At 39.8% G+C, this 18,555-nt stretch overlaps 1 protein-coding gene across 2 annotated transcripts in view; it reads left to right on the top strand.

Annotated features, from left to right (window-relative positions):
* LOC125465539 (TNF receptor-associated factor 1-like) overlaps positions 1-18,555 on the top strand; it is a 37,528-nt gene that overhangs the window by 5,377 nt on the left and 13,596 nt on the right. Inside the window, exons 1-2 of one of the 2 annotated variants that reach the window (XM_059638292.1) lie at positions 5,143-5,214; positions 8,133-8,282. The exons of the other annotated variant lie outside the window; for it this stretch is intronic. The gene's annotated coding sequence lies outside the window, so the exon portion shown is untranslated. Of the gene's footprint in view, positions 1-5,142; positions 5,215-8,132; positions 8,283-18,555 lie in introns of those variants that run through there. 2 annotated transcript variants of the gene reach the window in all.

Here is an 18,555-nt window from a genome sequence, read left to right as displayed (position 1 = left end):
TCAAAAGTTTTAGGCACCTTCTCCCATGCCCTTATCCCCCTCCCCATACACCATGCCTTGCCATTTCATGGGTTGCTACCACACGCAACCCATTGTCAGCTACTAATAGTCCCCATCAACAGCTATTCATTCTCCCAGGCTCACTTGTACCTAGTCCTTTGTCTGTCCAACTGTTTTTCTCCCCCTTTGGGCTTTATCTTCACTTCTGATTTAGCAACCCCCTGCCCAATAACAACCACCACCCCACATTTCTGCATAAATACCAGGCTGTTCCCAGCTACTGTCAACTCTGAAGAAAGGTCGCTGGACCCAAAAATTAACTCTGATTTCTCTCCACAGGTGCTGCCAGACCTGCTAACTTTTCCCAGCAATTTCTGTTTTTGTTTGTAATGCTCAATGGACTTTGCATTCAAGATTTGGGTTTACTAAGGAAAGGAAAAGAAAATCTGGGTTTGCAGTGGGCTGTGAAGAAGGTCATAGCTGCCAAATTGTCTGCCCCTCTTCCATTGCTACATTCATGCCCAGGTGTCCTGAAAGAAGAACGATGTGGTGTCAACCAATACTCTCAGTGGCTTTAGACGGCACCACAGAAAGTAGAGTGTTTCAACTCCCCTTCCAATTCCACGATGATTCATCCCTTCTCCCTACCTCTTCCTCATCTTGATGGTCCTAATTGCCCTTAATGAAATTTGCATGTAAATTTTTCAACTGGAGAACATGGGTGATTTACTGGTGGTAGATAATAGGTGAAAACTACTCTGGGTAATTTAGTGGTTGGAGAAAAGCCATTCAATTGTGTGTGTAGCACTTCTGAACATTAAAAAAAGAGAGCTGGGTTCAGAGAGGGTCTTGTGGTGCAGTGGTAGTTCCTGCCTCTGAGCCAGGAGGCCTGGCTTCAAGTCCCACCTGCACCATAGGTGTGTAGTCACATGGCTGGACAGGTTAATTGCAAAGTATTTTTGAAAAAGAGCTGGGTTCACCTGCAGGGAGTGGTGTGCCTTATCCCTCCCTCCAATTCCATTTTGATTTAGTGGGCTCTCTTGTTTCCTCCTTTTCTTTTGGATTTTGGTTACTGTTACATGCCCATAGTGAGCTGTGATTAAAATTTGATGAATGGTTTGATGGTGAGAGACAACCTTCCCAGCTAACTTCCCAGGATGTGGTGATATAGAGAGTGGAAGATTCTATGATTAGTGATAATGATAAAGGAGTAATAATCACAAGTACCTGAATAATGAAGGAATTGCTGACAGATGTTTTGATGGCGTGGGCATCTTACCTTTGGTAGAATTCTGAATCAATGGAAAGTGTTAGGATTGAATAATGTTAACAATAATTGAATTCCAGAAATCCCAGGAAATACTTAGTTCAATAAGTAATTTAATGGGAATTAATTAATTCCAATGTCACTCTAAATAGCACTGTTTTAGGAATTAACCAAGAATAAGAACTCGAGTCTTTGAAATAGCTCATGAAGTTGGTGGCTGTAGGGGTGAATGTGATAAGGATGAACAGCAAAACAGATTATGCTAAAGTCTGCCCATGAGTACTTTAGTTGCTGTATCAGATAGTGACTGCACTTTAACAGTGTATACCATCAATTGGCCAAATTGTTACTTGAAAAGCCCGGACAAAGTGAAGACAAATGGAGTCAAAGAATGTAAAAGCACTTAGCTGCTTTCAATTCCAGCACAATAATTCATCAGCATCCTTAAAGAGAATGGTTTTCCCTGTGAACTTGCAGGACTTTGAAAGGCATTGATGTTATCTGGATTGAAATACCATAATTGATGAGTAGCTAATCAATGAAAAAAAGCAAAAATGTTTTTTTGTATGGAGAATATGAAGTATTTATATTTGGTAAAATGGTAAATTTATAATCCTCAGGATCTGAACAATATTGTATTCCATCGAGGACTGGGAAGTTTCTCATCAAGAGATCCAAGAAGTGCTTTTGGTCTCTGTAGATAAGAGACTGATAAGGAGAGGATGAATGATATGAGGGATATGTATGAAAACGTAAATATTATAATCACGCATACTGCTGCAGAAAGTCTGTTCAGCAATGTTTTATGTGGTGCAAACTGTAATAATTGATTAAAATGTTGCACAATGTATTAGCAGATCAACAAAACTGAATGCTACAAATTGCACTGGTCTGGGCAGTTCATGCACATTAATTCCTCACACGTTGTTTGGAAGTATAGCCCATACCAGTTAGAATCGATAGATAAAGTAGATCAGAAAAATCTTTTCCCAATTGTAAAAGGAACAAGAACAAGAGAGCATAGATTTGAAGGGATCAGTAAAAGAAGCAAGGGTGACGAGAGGAAAATGTTTTCACTGAGTGGTGAGTGTTTGGAATGCACCTCCTGGAATTGTGGAAAAGGGAAATTCAACTGAGGCATTCACCAGGGAATTGGATAATCATTTGGTTAAAAATAATGTGCAAGGATTTGTCGGGGGTGGGGGGGGGGAAACACAGGAAATTAGCACCAGGTAATGATGTTTGTTTAACATGCTAGTGCAGGAACTATGGGCCAAATGGCCTCCTCCTACTATTCTGTGAAATGATATATAGCAAGAATCCAAAATTGTCTTCAATACTACATGACGGTCCTCCAGCACTTAAGAAGCAACAATGATCAGGTCAGTTTTTGCACCCATCAAAATGCATTGTATGCTGGTAGAAAAGCATTCATTACAACTGAGGCTACAGGGGAAAAAAAATTGAGCTATCATGCCAGACTGTCTAGAGGGGATTTCAAATCTGACTTAATGTTGGAGTAAAGGACATAGGGAATGGAAAGGGTCAGAAGAAGTTGTCGGATATGATCACAAAGCTTCCTCACTATTTTACGAAAAACAGACTCTAAAGGCATATTCCTTATACATAGTTGGGATGAGTTTGAAATTTTTGAACTTTAAACATGGGAGAATGTGCTGATGATGAAGCAGATATTTCACATCCCCGTGAGTTCAACAATTTGGAATCAGAGAAGCAGGACTTAAGACCTCAGGAAATGCATACCAGTACATGTACTGATCAGGAAGAACATGAAAAAGTAATCTCATGCTTATCACTTGTCCAAAGTAGGTTCGTGGAGAGTTTACCTTCTAGCAGAGTCAGATAACTGGACAGTATCCATGAGAGTTGCAGGCAAGTCTGTGGGAAAATGCTAAAACAAAATTCCAAGATGTGGGACAAGAAGTGAGGTGTATGGATAGACAGTGTGGTGTACCGGAGTGGAGGACTGGAAAACATTGTTCCACTACTGATTCATGTAATGTATTTAGGAGGAAAAGGTCACTTACAGTAGAGAGAGTTTCTCATTGACATTGTAATAGGAGTAAACCAGAGAGATCTCAACACAAGAAAGAGGTCTCAGCAGGTCAAGGCAAATAGGTCACCTGGATAATGGAGAGCCAATGGATAAAATTAGAAGTGCCCATGATTGGGTACTGTTCACGGTAACTAATAGAATGGAAAGTAGAATGATAGGAGAGACTAAACTAAGAGTCACAGAACAGGGAAATATTTGGAGTACATTGGAAGTTGATGATAGAGGTCACCATGCTCTGTCACGGAGGTGGTTTTGTACAGTCAAGGTCCTACCAGATGAAATAAATAAAGTCAAAAGTCAGGTGGTAGTGAGAGGCTTTGAGGAATCCATGTGGAAAGGGAGATTATTTCTAGAGCTGAGATGTCAATTTTAAAATCCGTAGCAATTTTCACAACCTTCTCTTGCATGTGTACTTCCATGTGTTTCTTCACAATAATCTGCTCAAAAGCAAAGCATTTTTACAGTCCCCTAAGGAAGCACCATGAATAGATAGGAAACTGTGGCAAATGAATAAATGCTTTAGGATAAAATACATTCTTCGGGTGTGGTATTTTTTGGTAAGGACAGTCCTGTTCATTTTAGGATGGTCATTACTAAAGATGGACCTGGCAATGTTTTATTGGCATTATAATATAAAACCTTTGGGCATCTTTGTTATGCATATTGAAGATATTTTGAGGAGTTGGGGAAGTCAGTAACTTTAGAAACAGATGAACAATCAAAATTGGGATGGCATTTGAAATTGGCAGTCAAACATCTGGAGGTTTCAAATATGTACCTTTGGAAATTGAGCAAGGTGAATCAAATGAAATCCTACACCAAGAACCTTCACAGGAAATTGCCTAATCAATTGCAATTACTGGCACCAGATCCAGGCAGAAGGATGCAGCCAATTGGATATTCCTCAGATCTTAGCTCACTTTAGCTGCAATGTGACAGAAATACTGCCAATAAGAATAGGCAGCGTTTTCTGCCATACTTGCAGTGAGGTCATGCCACAGAACCAGGAACAGATCATTTGCATGTTCTTTACTCCCTTACCCCTGATAAGTCCATCACACCCTCCTCACTGGAAATATCTGGAAATAATCAAGTGGAATGTGTTAAGGTCAATCTCGTTGCTCAAGCCTTCATGGACTATACAATCAGAATCCGTTCAGTTGCTGTCCAATGTAATACTGGCTAATCTTCCTTCCTTTCAGCAAGAGGTGCACTTCAGTTCAGCCTGTCAAGATCTAGGCAGCACTGTCAAAGTTATAAAGTAATTCTAGGGTCTTGTGGTAGTGGCTCTACTTAGGCTAGGAGTGTTCAAATCCCACCTGCCATGGAGATGTGTGCTAGCATATCCAAACAGGCTGGTTAAAATAGGCATAAAGTAATTCAAATGAAAACTGAGAAGATGCAAGTTGAGACTCTACCACAACATGATGCAATGGAACCTCAAAGCTGCTCAGTTAATGTTTGATTATGTCAATGCAAATCAACATTCAGGGATCTGAGAATTAACCTCAGAAGTTTTACACCAAGAAAATCCATTTGCACTTCCTCCCATGATATGCTGCTACAACTTTTTCTGTACCTAATGCTTTATTATTTCTAATAAAAGGAATTAGAATGCAACTATGTAGAAAACAAGATAATGTCTTCAATACAAATATTGTATCACAACACCATTTCTTACGTTAACAACTCTTCTCTTAAAGGATCAAAGCGACATCTTTCAATTTCCTCAACGGCTCTAACTTATAACTGATGTATCCGGTCATAATTTTGTTAGAATTAATTCCTTCTGAAAGATGGCTGGAATTTGATTTCTACAGGATATTGTTGGCCATTGACAGAGAGCACTATAAACACTCTACTCTCAGTGGTAAGCTGTTGCTGTTGTTATTATTGTTGTTCTACCTGCTATTTTGTGCAGTACCCCTGGAAGACAATAACCTGTGGATTGTTCCTAGAACCACTTGCCATTTGGCATGGGTTAAACAAGTCGCTGAATTAAACTTATGGCTCAAAAAATGGTGTGGAAAAGAGGTATAAATTCTTGGGGAACTGGCACCAGCATTGGAGAAAGAAGGAGCTATTCCAATGAGAGTGAGTCTACCTAAGCTGGATCAGGATCAGTGTCCAGATAAATTGCATAAATATGGCTGTGGATAGGCCTTTAACTTAGAAGATGGGAGGGAGGGAACGGTCAGGTAAAGGAAGTTTTGCAAATTTGAAAGAAAAAAAGAGTCATGGTAGGAAACAATCCAGCAATTTTGAGAAAGGCAAGCAGAGTGGAAGGGGACCATAAGTTTAACAGTAATAGTGCTTCACTGCATAACCTCAATACAAAGAACAGTAGTAAAAGATATAATAGAGGTTCTTTAACTGAGTGGACAAAGAATTTATAATAAGAAGAAAGAGTAGCTCAAATAGAATTCATTGGTTTTGATCTAATCACTATTATGATGACATGATTACAATGTTTGGCAATTAATATTCCAGGGCGCACGTCATTTCAAAAAGACTAACAAAATAGAAAAGGAGGAGAATAACCTTGATTGTTGAGGATGACAAAAGGACATTGGTGAGAGATGCTTGGTCTCAGAAGATGAGGAAATAGAATCAGTATGAGCAGACTCTAAAAACAACAAATATCAGAAAACATTGGTGGAAGCAGTTTAGAAACCCTCTAATAGTAATTATAAAGTTGGACAGAACATTAGACAAGAACTCATTAAAGTGAGTAGCAAAGGTAGTGTAATTATCATGGTGCTTTAATCATAGAATTCATGCAGTGTGGAAACAGGACCTTTGGCCTATCAAGTCCACACCAACCCTCAGAACATCCCACCTTGACCCATCCACCTACCCTTTCTCTGTAACCGTGGACACTATGGGCGATTTAGCATGACCAATCCACCTAACCTGCGCACCTTTGGACTGTGGGAGGAAACCAAAGCACCCAGAGGAAACCCATGCAGACACAGGGAGAATGTGCAAACTCCACACAGTCACCTGAGGGTGGAATCAAACCCAGGTCCCTGACACTGTGAGGCAGCAGTGCTAACCACTGAGCCGCTATTTCACACTTCATGTAGACTAGACAAATCAAATTAGCAACGGTCTTCTGAAAGATAGATTATGTAAAATACTTTGGCAGTTTCCTGTAACAATACATCATGGATTAAGTTAGGGATTAAGCTACTTTGGCTCTAGTATTGTGCAATAGGGCAAATTTAATTAGTAGTCTCAAATAGGCAATGGCCTAGTAGTATTATCGATAGACCATTAATCCATGATCTCATTGAAACATTCAAGATTCTGAAGAGGTTTGATGGGGTTGACACTGAGAGGTTCTTTCTTTTGGCTGGGAACATGGGAGCTCAGGATAAGGAGTTAACATTTAGGATCAAAATGAAAAAATGTTTTCATTCAGAGGGTTGTGAATCTTTGAAATGCCACCCCCTAGACAATTGTGAATGCTCCAACATAGAGTATACTCAAATCTGAAATAGACAGTTGGTTTCTCAAGAATCAGGGGTTATGGAGATCAGGAGGTCAGCCATGATCATACTAAATGATGGACGTTTAAGGGTCCATATGTTATACTCTTGCTCCTATTTCTTATATTCACCTTATAATACATGTCCAAATGCCTGTGTATAATCTATGAGTAAAGCTGTATTTACTCCGAATGAATGCATTAGCAATGTAACCAACAGTTATTAAATGGATCCAAATCAGACCCAGAACTACAAAACAGGACACAAATATTTTACTTGTCAGTAGTTTTATTCATTCAAATGTGGTGTTGCAGATATCTGTCTCTGAACTTCCAACTATATGTTCCTGCTGACTCTATATTCCCTTGAGTAAATGAGAAACAAATGAACACATTATTTAATAACGGCCCCTTGATAGGGATTTTAATGGAACCTTCTCCAGTGAGTTTTTTAGTTGTTCACCACCAGTCATGACTGGATACAATAGACCTGCAAAGCTATGACTTGAATTTCTGTTGTGGAATCGCTTGGTTCTATTTATCAGTTGCTGTTATTGTCGTTTGGCACACCAAGTTGACACCTCATTTTTAGGTATGCCTGTTGTTGGATTTTGCATGTCCTCCTGGATTCTCCATTGGGCCAAGGTTGATTTGATGGCTTGGTGGCAATGGTAGAGTGTGGGGTATGTTGGGTCATGAGTTATAGATTGTGTTTGAGTACAGTTTTGATACTGCTGCTGGCCCACAGTACTTATTGATGCCCAGTCTGGAGTTGCTAGATTTCTTTGCAATCAGTTGCAGATAGCATGGTGATTGTGTCATTTGTGCTTAAATTTATTCCAGTTTGCATAGAAGTATTTTGGTTGTAGTGCCACAGACATATTGGAGGGTAACCTTAATGTGAAGGTGGGTCTTGTCCCCACAAGGACTATGCAGTGGACACTCCTACTGACACTGTCATGGATCATAATCCACATTTGTCAATGTGATTATTAATTCTATTGCAAATTATTGTCTTCAGAAGCTTTTCCAATGTTGAAATTAAATTGACTGGTTTGATCCATGACTTACATGATGGAAATATTTGATATTTGGAATGGAATTTAAATGGAACAGGATAGATGTAGGGAGAATGTTCCCACTTGTGACAGAATCCAAATTAGGGTCAATACTTTGAACATAGTTATGAATAAATCCCTAAGAGAAATAAAGATAGATCTTTTGAACTCCGAGCCATTTGGAGTTCTGAGGAAGAGTCACGGGGCCCAAAACATTAACTCTGATTTTTTTCTTCACAGGTGCTGCCAGACCTGCTGGGCTTTTCCAGCAACTTCTGTTTTTGTTCCTGACTTACAATATCTGCAGTTCTTTCAGTTTTTAAAGATTGATCCTTTTTGATGGACTGATCAGAATGTGGAACTTGATACATCAACAAGTGACCAAGGAAAGTAGGTTAAATTCTTTCAAAAGAAAACTTGACAAATACATGAGCAGAAGGTTAGAACATTATAGGGTTAGGGTTAGGTTTCTATATATTCCATACATTCTATGTATTCAATTACATATCTGTATATTCAAATAGTTTTCTCTGATAATTGTCCTTCCAGAACAAAAATCAGTTCAGTGAACTTGGAAAGTTTATTATAGGATCATGAAGCCACTGTGGAGAAGCCAAGCTCTTCACAGTAGTATTTATTATTTTAGAAATCTGTAAGGAATCCATAGCTATCACCACCCATTGCTCAAAGAACTGAACAGGACTTTTGAATCCATCATAAACTACAGGCAAATGACTCTCACTTTGCAGCCTGCATAACTAACATTCCAAAGATTGAAGGTTGTGTCGCACAATGTACTTGATTTGGATCAAAGTCTGCCATGTAAATACCAGTGTTGATGAAGTAAATGGAAAACTTACCATAATTATGATTTTAAACATGGTAAAGGCTTTGAGCTTTAATCTCTGGCCAACAGATTTGGAACGTCAACTGCACTTTTGAATATTAGTCATTCTACAGAATTTAGAACTCATGAATTGAAGCAAGTGTTGTTCGTATTGATTAAGCTGTTTCTATGATCGTGCTGCCTCAGAATCACAACTAAAAAACAAAAATAAAATCATTTTTCAGATGTTCCTGCATATTTTAACTCCAGCTCAGGATGCGCTTATTGTTAATATTCAGTCAAGCAGTTAATATCTGAACATATTTTTGTTTTGAATATTATAGAAGTCCTACTCAGAAATGGGAGAAGTTGCAACAATTTTTACTTCCTTTCTGAATAATGGAACATGAGTGCCTGCAGAGAGGGAAACAGACTCATTGCTGTAATTTACTTCAGTCAGTGCTGACTTAGAACATAGAACATAGAACATTACAGCACAGTACAGGCCCTTCGGCCCTCGATGTTGTGCCGACCTGTCATACCGATCTGAAGCCCATCTAACCTACACTATTCCATGTACGTCCATATGCTTATCCAATGACGACTTAAATGTACCTAAAGTTGGTGAATCTACTACCGTTACAGGCAAAGCGTTCCATTCCCTTACTACTCTCTGAGTAAAGAAACTACCTCTGACATCTGTCCTATATCTTTCACCCCTCAATTTAAAGCTATGGCCCCTTGTGCTCGCCGTCACCATCCTAGGAAAAAGGCTCTCCCTATCCACCCTATCTAACCCTCTGATTATTTTATATGTCTCAATTAAGTCACCTCTCAACCTTCTTCTCTCTAACGAAAACAGCCTCAAGTCCCCCAGCCTTTCCTCGTAAGACTTTCCCTCCATACCAGGCAACATCCTAGTAAATCTCCTCTGCACCCTTTCCAAAGCTTCCGCATCCTCCTTATAATGTGGTGACCAGAACTGTACACAATACTCCAAGTGCGGCCGCACCAGAGTTTTGTACAGCTTCACCATAACCTCTTGGTTCCGGAACTCGATCCCTCTATTAATAAAAGCTAAAACACTTTATGTCTTCTTAACAGCCCTGTCAACCTGGGTGGCAACTTTCAAGGATCTGTGTACATGGACACCGAGATCTCTCTGTTCATCTTCACTACCAAGAATCTTACCATTAGCCCTGTACTTTGCCTTCCGGTTACTCCTACCAAAGTGCATCACCTCACACTTGTCTGCATTAAACTCCATTTGCCACCTCTCAGCCCAACTCTGCAGCTTATCTATGTCTCTCTGCAACCTACAGCATCCTTCGTCACTATCCACAACTCCACCGATCTTAGTGTCGTCTGCAAATTTACTAACCCATCCTTCTACGCCCTCATCCAGGTCATTTATAAAAATGACAAACAGCAGTGGACTCAACACCAACCCTTGCGGTACACCACTAGTAACTGGTCTCCAGGATGAACATTTCCCATCAACTACCACCCTCTGTCTTCTTTCAGCAAGCCAATTTCCGATCCAAACTGCCAAATCTCCCACAATCCAATTCCTTCGCATTTTGTACAATAGCCGACTGTGGGGAACCTTATCGAACGCCTTGCTGAAATCCGTATACACCACATCAACCGGTTTGCTCTCATGTACCTGTTTGGTCACCTTCTCAAAGAACTCAATAAGGTTTGTGAGGCACGACCTTCCCTTCACAAAACCATGCTGACTATCCCTAATCAATTTTTTTCTTTTCTAGATGATTATAAATCCTATCCCTTATAACCTTTTCCAACATTTTACCAACAACTGAGGTAAAGCTCACTGATCTATAATTACCAGGGTTGTCTCTACTCCCCTTCTTGAACAGGGGAACCACATTTGCTATCTTCCAGTCATCTGGCACTATTCCTGTAGACAATGAGGAGTTAAAGATCAATGCCAAAGGCTCGGCAACCTCCTCCCTGGCTTCCCAGAGGATCCTACGATAGATCCCATCCGGCCCAGGGGACTTATCTATCTTCACCCTCTGTAGGATTTCTACTACCTCTTCCTTGTCAACCTCAATCCCACCTAGTCTAGTAGCCTGTATCTCAGTATTAAAACTTCCATGCTTAATCTGGGAAAACGGGACATCACTATGTTCATACATTACAGTGTTTCAGATGTGAATGAAGGTTCCTGCTGACAGTTACATCCATCACATTATATGAGCCAGTCCTTACTGAATTTAAAGTACCTTTTCCAGTTAAGTTTAAAAATATTCTTGAGCCTAAAAGATGCAACTTTCAAGAAGACTTACAAATACTGGACTTGGTATAATGTTCCAACAGCTGAATGCTTGACAGAATTTCATTATCTAGTTTTCAGAATGGAGAACAGTTCTTTTCAGTTCTTTTGCCAATAACTATGCTTCCATTCCTCTTCCACTTTTTTTATTTCTGTACATTTTGGTGCTTCTCTGACATGATGCTCATCTGTCTCCAATGCACTTTCCTTCTGAAAGGAAAACAATTGTTACAATCTGTATCCAACTTCTGTAAAGCTGCACTGAGAATATTTGTGAGTGCTGCTACTTAAAACTTTTTGTCACAAAGGCACACATATTCACAAACATTATTTTAATCTCATCAATTGCTCAGTATGGTCATATGATAGCAATAGGGAATTTGTCATTTTACCTTTGATCTCAAAGTTTGCAGAAGATATCCAAGTTGAGTGGGAGGATGAACTGTGACAAGGATGCAGAAATCCTTCAGCGCGATCTGAACATGTTGGGTGAGTGGGCGAATCAATTGCAGGTGCAGGAAGATTTGGATAAATGTGAGGTTAATCACTTTGGAAGCAAAAACAAGAAAGCAGATTACTAACTGAATGGCTAGAAATTGGGAGAGGGGAGTGTGCAGCAGGACTTGGGTGTCATTGTGCACCAGTTGCTGAAGGTAAGCATGCAGGTACAGAGGCAGTAAAGAAGACAAATGGTATGTTGGCCTTCATTGCGAGAAATTTCGAGTACAGGAACAGGGATGTGTTGTTGCAGTTATACAGGGCCTTGATGAGGCCACACCTAGAATATTGTGTGCAGTTTTGGTCTCCTTTTCTGAGGGCAGATGTTCTTGCTCTTGAGGGAGTGCAGTGAAGGGTTACCAGGCTGATTCCAGGAATGGTGGGACTGAACTATGAGGGGGAATTGATTAGGTTAGGATTGTGTTTACTCAAGCTGAAGTGAATGAGAGGGAATCTCATAGGGGTTTATAAAATTCTAACAGGACTGTACAGGGTAGATGCAGGGCGAATGTTCCTGATGGTGGGTGTGTCCAGAACCAAGGGCCACAGTATGAGGATTTGGGGTAGACGATTTAGGACCGAGATGAGGAGACATTTCTTCACTCAAAGAGTGGTGAGGCTGTAGAATTCATTACCACAGGAAGTAGTTGATGCCAAAACATAACAAGCAGCTAGATATAGCACTTGGAGTGAATGGGATGAAAGCAGGATGAGGCTGTTGAGTTGGATGATCAGCCATGATCATGATGAATGGCAGAACAGGCACGAAGGGCTGAATGGCCTCCTCCTGCTCCTATCTTCTACGTAAAACAAAATATCCTTGTGACTTGGTCTAAATGACCTTGATCACGCTGTGCTCAAAGCAAAATAGTTTATTTCAACAACCATCATATGTTGTACCTTTCACATGTTAGTTGTTGCACTGGAATGAGCTGTGGCTCAGTTGATAGCACTTCTAATTCAAGTTAGACGAAAATGGATGAAGTCCAGTTCCAGGATTGAGCATTGTAATCCAGGCAAACGTTTTACTTAGTACTATGTCATACTGCATTATCAGAAGGGCTGCTTCTGGTGAGGATATTCTTCACTTGTATTAACAATGAGCTCTTCTCAATGTTGCGAAATTTGTTGCAGAAATGAATTTCCTTGTTTCTTTCTTACCGATTCACTTACTGCAAAACTATTACTTATTTTTGCCAATAATTATCATTGTTTAATTATAATTTAAGTTGTACTGTTTTACAATTGTCTATCATATTTAAAAATATGTATTTTAATTGAAACAACCACAGACCCTTCCAAGTACAAAACTCCCTTTCAACCTGCCCCTTATCTGATGTACACTTACGTGCTTTGCTGAGCTCTTTGACCTATTATCTGCTGATGCTTTATCCTGACTTGTTTCCTTGGCGGTTCTTGTCAGCAATGGTTCTTTTTATCTGATATAATAGGCTGAAGGGTAACCTCAAACCCTAACTCCCATCAGAGTACTTACAATAATACATCTATTAAAGATTCAAAAATAGTTGCTATCGTTACATTGAAGACTGAAAGTATCACATTCTGGTAATTTAGTTGCTTTTACACAGAGGAAGAAATTATATTCATAGATATTTTAAACGTACAATATGCCTGAGAACAAGTGGGACTTGACTTTGGGCCTCCTGATTCAGAGGTACAGACACTACCACTATGCAACAAAACTCTTGAAAATTCTATTTATACAATGTTCTGTCATTGCCCCAAAGAGCTTAACAGGCAATAATTTGCTATTCAAGTACAGCCATTGCTGTTATTTAGGCTACTGTTATGTACCAATAGTTTCAGAAAATGAGTGAATCACCATGTAGTCTATTTCTTTGGGTGATGTGAATGAGAAGTGTTATGCTGGAGAATTTCCTGCACTTGTTCAAATCGTATCATAACAACATAAGAACTAGGAGCTGGAGGAGGCCATTGAGGGTGGCTCAGTGGTTAGCACTGCAGCCTCACAGCATCAGGGACCTGGGTTCGATTCCAACCTCAGGCAACTGTCTGTGTGGACTTTGCACATTCTCCCCATGTCTGCGCAGGTTTCCTCCGGGTGCTCCGGTTTCCTCCCACAGTCCGAAGATGAGCAGGCTAGGTGGATCGGCCATGCTAAATTGCCCATAGTGTTCAGGGGTGTGTGGGTTATAGGGGGATGCGTCTGGGTGGGATGCTTCAAGGGCGGTGTGGACTTGTTGGGCCGAAGGGCGTGTTTCCGCACTGTAGGGAATCTAATCTAATCTGGCCCCTTGAGCCTGCCCTGCCATTTAATAAGATCATGGCTGATCTTTGAGACTCAGCTCCACTTACCCACCCACTCACCATAGCCCTTAATTCCTTTAATGTTCAAAAATTTATCCAGCCTTGCCTTAAAAACATTCAGTGAGATAGCTTCAACCGCTTCACTGGGCAGGGAAATCCACAGATTCACAACCCTTTGGGTGAAGAAGCTCCTCCTGATCTCAGTCCTACATCTGTTTCCCTTTATTTTGAGGCGATGCCCTGTAGTCCTAGTTTCACCTGCTAGTGGAAACAACCTCCCTATCTCCACTTTATCTATTCCTTTCAAAATCTTATATGTTTCTATAAGATCTCCCCTTAATTTTCTGAATTCCAGTGAGTATAATCCCAGTCTACTCGGTCTCTCCTCATAATCCAACCCTCTCAACTCTGGAATCAACTGAACGAATCTCCTCTGCACACCCTCCAGTGCTAGTATATCCCTTCTCAAGTAAGGAGACCTAAACTGCACACAGTACTCCAGGTGTGGCCTCACCAGGACCCTATCATGAACCCCTTCACTTCCACGTGCTGACAAATTGGTCTTTGACTTAAGGAAAACACTTACAGTTTCATAGTATATTCCACAATCTAAGAATGTCTTAAAATGCTTCATAGTTCTTTTGAGGTGCAGAGTCTGTGGTATTACTTCGGTAAATGCAGCAGCCAATTTGTACATCGCAAGGCCCCACAGTACGTCACAGAGTGGCATAAATGACCCAGAAAATCTATTTAAGTGTTGTTGATGAGGGGATAAATACAGGAAACAACACTAAGTCAACTTTCTTGTTCTTCTTTTGTCAACCCAAACATCTTGAAAAAAACATACGCCCATGTTTCCTCATTGTGTGCCGAAGAGCACTAGGATTATCAAAATTGCTGCAATTCCTATAACTTCCACAAGAGGTCTCTCATTGGTATAAAATCTTTAATTCAGCATTTACTGAGTAAAACAGCAAAATTGTCTAGACCTACCTTGTTATTATTGTTTCAGACTTGTAAGATAATAATGAGCTGAGGTTGAATCCCATTTAGAGGCTTTGTCCCTTTCAAGTAAGCACTTATCACAAAATGGTGCTATGTGTTCGATTTCAATTTCACTGCCATGAATGCAGGTTTGTGCACACAATTCCCCAAATTGTGAATTATTGGAAATTCACATTCAAAATGAAAACCAGGTGGAGGTAAGAACATACCTAAGACAGAGGTACCATACTCCTTTGCTGACCTGGTTAAAGCAGGCGTGTAGGTCAAAAAATGGTGCTGATGAGCCATTTTTTAAAAGTTTAACAGACAAATTAAAGTTATTAAATAATCCTTTTTTTCGTTTGGTGAATGTGAAGAGTTGTTTTTAGTATGGTAACATCTACAGGTGACAATAAGTTAACTTTAACATAATTAGTCATTGTATATTTAACAACAAGTGGAAGAATCTTCACTGAATTTTTTCTGCAGCTGCTGCTATGTAATGTGTTCCATATTGAAGCAATATATCGTTTGGCAATATAATTTTGCTCAGGATCCAGCCAATTGTTAGACACGGTTACTGAAATTTCTCCGTGAAATAAATACCATTCCTGCAGGTGGCGCTGTGAGTTGCAGAGAAGCAGGATTGACAACTGAAATTCCTGCATCAGAAATAAATTAATACCCTATCAACATCATCCATTCTTACACAATTTGATGCCTTTTCGTCCTCTTATAAAAGGTTTCTCCCCTCTTATAACTTAATATCTTGTACCAAGCCACACAAATCTTGTATTGCCACTCAAGAAGGCCAGGTGGAAAAAAACTTGCAAATAACACAAGCATATCTTGTGTACAGTACTTCAAAACAGAGTTCCCAGTATGACCAGTGTAGTTATTTCCGATTATTACTAGATTTTTTCAGTTTCTTTTTGCCTCTGTGGTACTTGCAGCTGTGTTAATGGTGTCCACAGCTGCAGCTTTTTGTGAAGGAAGAGGAGACGGTCTGGATACAGGATGCTTTGAAAGAAAAGAAGAGATTTTCAAAAAGCTGCCTGTACTTAAAGTTGATAAGTCATTCATTCCAAATAGAATTCACCTTAGGTTACATAAATTACATTCTACATTACAACAATGACTATTCTTTAATAGTTGCATAGCATTACGAGATGTTCAGAGATCCTGAAATGCACTATATAAATTCAAGTCTTCCTTTGTTTCAAGGTTGCTTAGATATATAATATATTACAGGAGGAGAAATGTCAGAGATTTTGGCCACAATCTTCAGTTGGCCCTATGATATGGAGGTGGCATCATTGCAAAGGCCACACCAAAGTTCGAAAGGGGGAGAAGGATAAACCTGGCAATTACAGGCCAGTCAGTTTAGCATTGATAATTGGGAAGCCATAAGAAACAATAATCCCTGGAAAATAATCAATAGCATTTTAGACAGGGGTAAGCTAATGATTCAGAGCCAGCATGGATTTGTGTATCATGTATACTTTACAGCCAATTTCTCAACTTGCTATAATGTTGATACCAGCTGGAATTGGCTAAGCAGGTGTGTTAGGAATGAATGGTCAGGGAAACTGTAATCAATGAGGCAATCATTTTAATAGTACTCTGCTTAAATGTTAAACCAGTCCTATCCACCCGCAAAAAATGGAGTTAACTTTCAGCATGTCTCCCATTACCCTCTGTCCTATCCCAATAATAATGTGCAAGTCTGCCTATTTTTCCACACCATACACAGTGAATTCTGGGGAAAAAGTTGCAATAAAATTAACACTTTTTTTTCCTGATATTGTACATTTGTCTTCAGATTTCTTCATCATTTCCTTCTTGTTTGTGGTATCCTACTGCTGAGAAATATCCTCTGAGTGCTTCAGAATGAGAGGACATATTGTGGTTACTGACACTTGGACAAAGTAGTACCTGGCTCTTAGAATAGATGCCAATGGTCAACACCACCTTATCAAGGACAATTAGGGATTGGCAATAAATGCTGGCCCAGCCAGTACATCCGCGTCCACTGAATTAATAAAAAAAGTCTGCACTGAAGCAAGAAAGACATGTGAATAAGAACTGAAACATTTCCTGAGGGTTTTACATCATTCCTACATGGTGCACCAATCTGACATGAAATTATTTTGTGGTATGCTTCATAAAGGCAAAGCCTAAATATCTAATTTTACAATTGGTCTGAGCCCTGAAACCTCTTTCTTATGTTCCTCACACGACTTGTAGAAATAAGGCACAATATTTGTTGACCTGTTACCTCTGCCCAGACATTTTTCAAAATGCTTATAATAGGCAGTTTTCTTCAACTCCAACAAAGGTATTATTCTTTTGTATTAACTTCAGAAGTAACACTTTGAGCATGCTTTATCCCAAAGGGACACTGCTCTTCCTGTGTTTTGTGTCCTAGATTATGCAACAAGTGATTTTTGAATTCTGCTGGCAATGATTATCTTTTCCATTTCAAGTGCAAAATAAAGGCAGGCAGCAGTCCTCTAAGAGCTGCTTCTTTACCAGAAGTCCCACTCCTACAAATAGAAAGTTATTGGTGTTTGGGCCAGTCCATTTATGAATTTAGGGAAAGAATGGCATTAAAAACTGACCTCAAGAATTTCCACCAAGTTAACTCTGCAAGTGGAATTTGGACTCGGTGCAATGAATTGGAATATGTGACTCCTCTTATAACAGATAACTGATTTGCTGCTCTCTATCGTCACAACAGCAACTTGCAGAGTCTCCTTTAAAACACCTATTAACTCAGAGATAGTAAGAACTGCCGATGCTGGAGTCAGAGATAACAATGTGTGGAACTGGAGGAACACAGCAGGCCAAGCAGCATCAGAGGAGTAGGAAAGCTGACATTTCAGGTTGGCACCCATCTCCAGAAATTTGAAGTCAGATATCTGAAGAAGTGTCCCAACCCGAAACATCAGCTTTCCTGTTCCTCTGATGTGGCCTGGCCTGCTGTGTTCCTCCACTTTCTAACTATTAACCTTCATATTGAAGGACAGGAAGACAGACAGATGGGAATATGAACATCTGTATGCACCCCTCCAGGTCACATACTGTCTTAACTTGGAATTATAATGCAGCTTCCTTCTTTGTCACTTAGTAAAAGTCCTAGAACTCCCTTCTAAATAGCGCTATGGTGTACCTGTATCAGATATGCTGTTTAGTAATTTAGTACTGATTAGCAAATGACTCCACTCTCATTTGTGACCATAGACAGGGCAGACATGACAATATATTAAAGCCACACAATATAAATGCAACTTAATAAAATGTGAGGCTGGATGAACACAGCAGGCCAAGCAGCATCTCAGGAGCACAAAAGCTTTTGTGCTCCTGAGATGCTGCTTGGCCTGCTGTGTTCATCCAGCCTCACATTTTATTATCTTGGAATCTCCAGCATCTGCAGTTCCCATTATCTCTGATAAATGCAACTTTCCTCTTCAATGCTCTGAAGAAATAGGCATAGAATTACTTGTATGGATCTCACCAATTGTACGTAGAATTTGAGGAATTTGGAACAGACCAAACTAGTTTCTGTTTTATACTTACATAATGTGCCTTTTCTTACATATCTGGTGAACGGAAGGGAGGAACAACTTCAAATCAGTCGATATTGTGTACAAGTGTGTGAGAGTAACCGTTCCACTTGTTGCAGCAGAGCAGCGAAGGAAGGGCAGTTACCATTCTACTAATGGATTTTCCAGAATTCCAGTAAAGTCTGACTTGAATGTAATAGG

This window comes from Stegostoma tigrinum, chromosome 29 (genome assembly GCF_030684315.1).
Source record: "Stegostoma tigrinum isolate sSteTig4 chromosome 29, sSteTig4.hap1, whole genome shotgun sequence".
NCBI lineage: Eukaryota > Metazoa > Chordata > Chondrichthyes > Orectolobiformes > Stegostomatidae > Stegostoma > Stegostoma tigrinum.
This window is presented reverse-complemented; position numbering and strand designations above follow the sequence as displayed.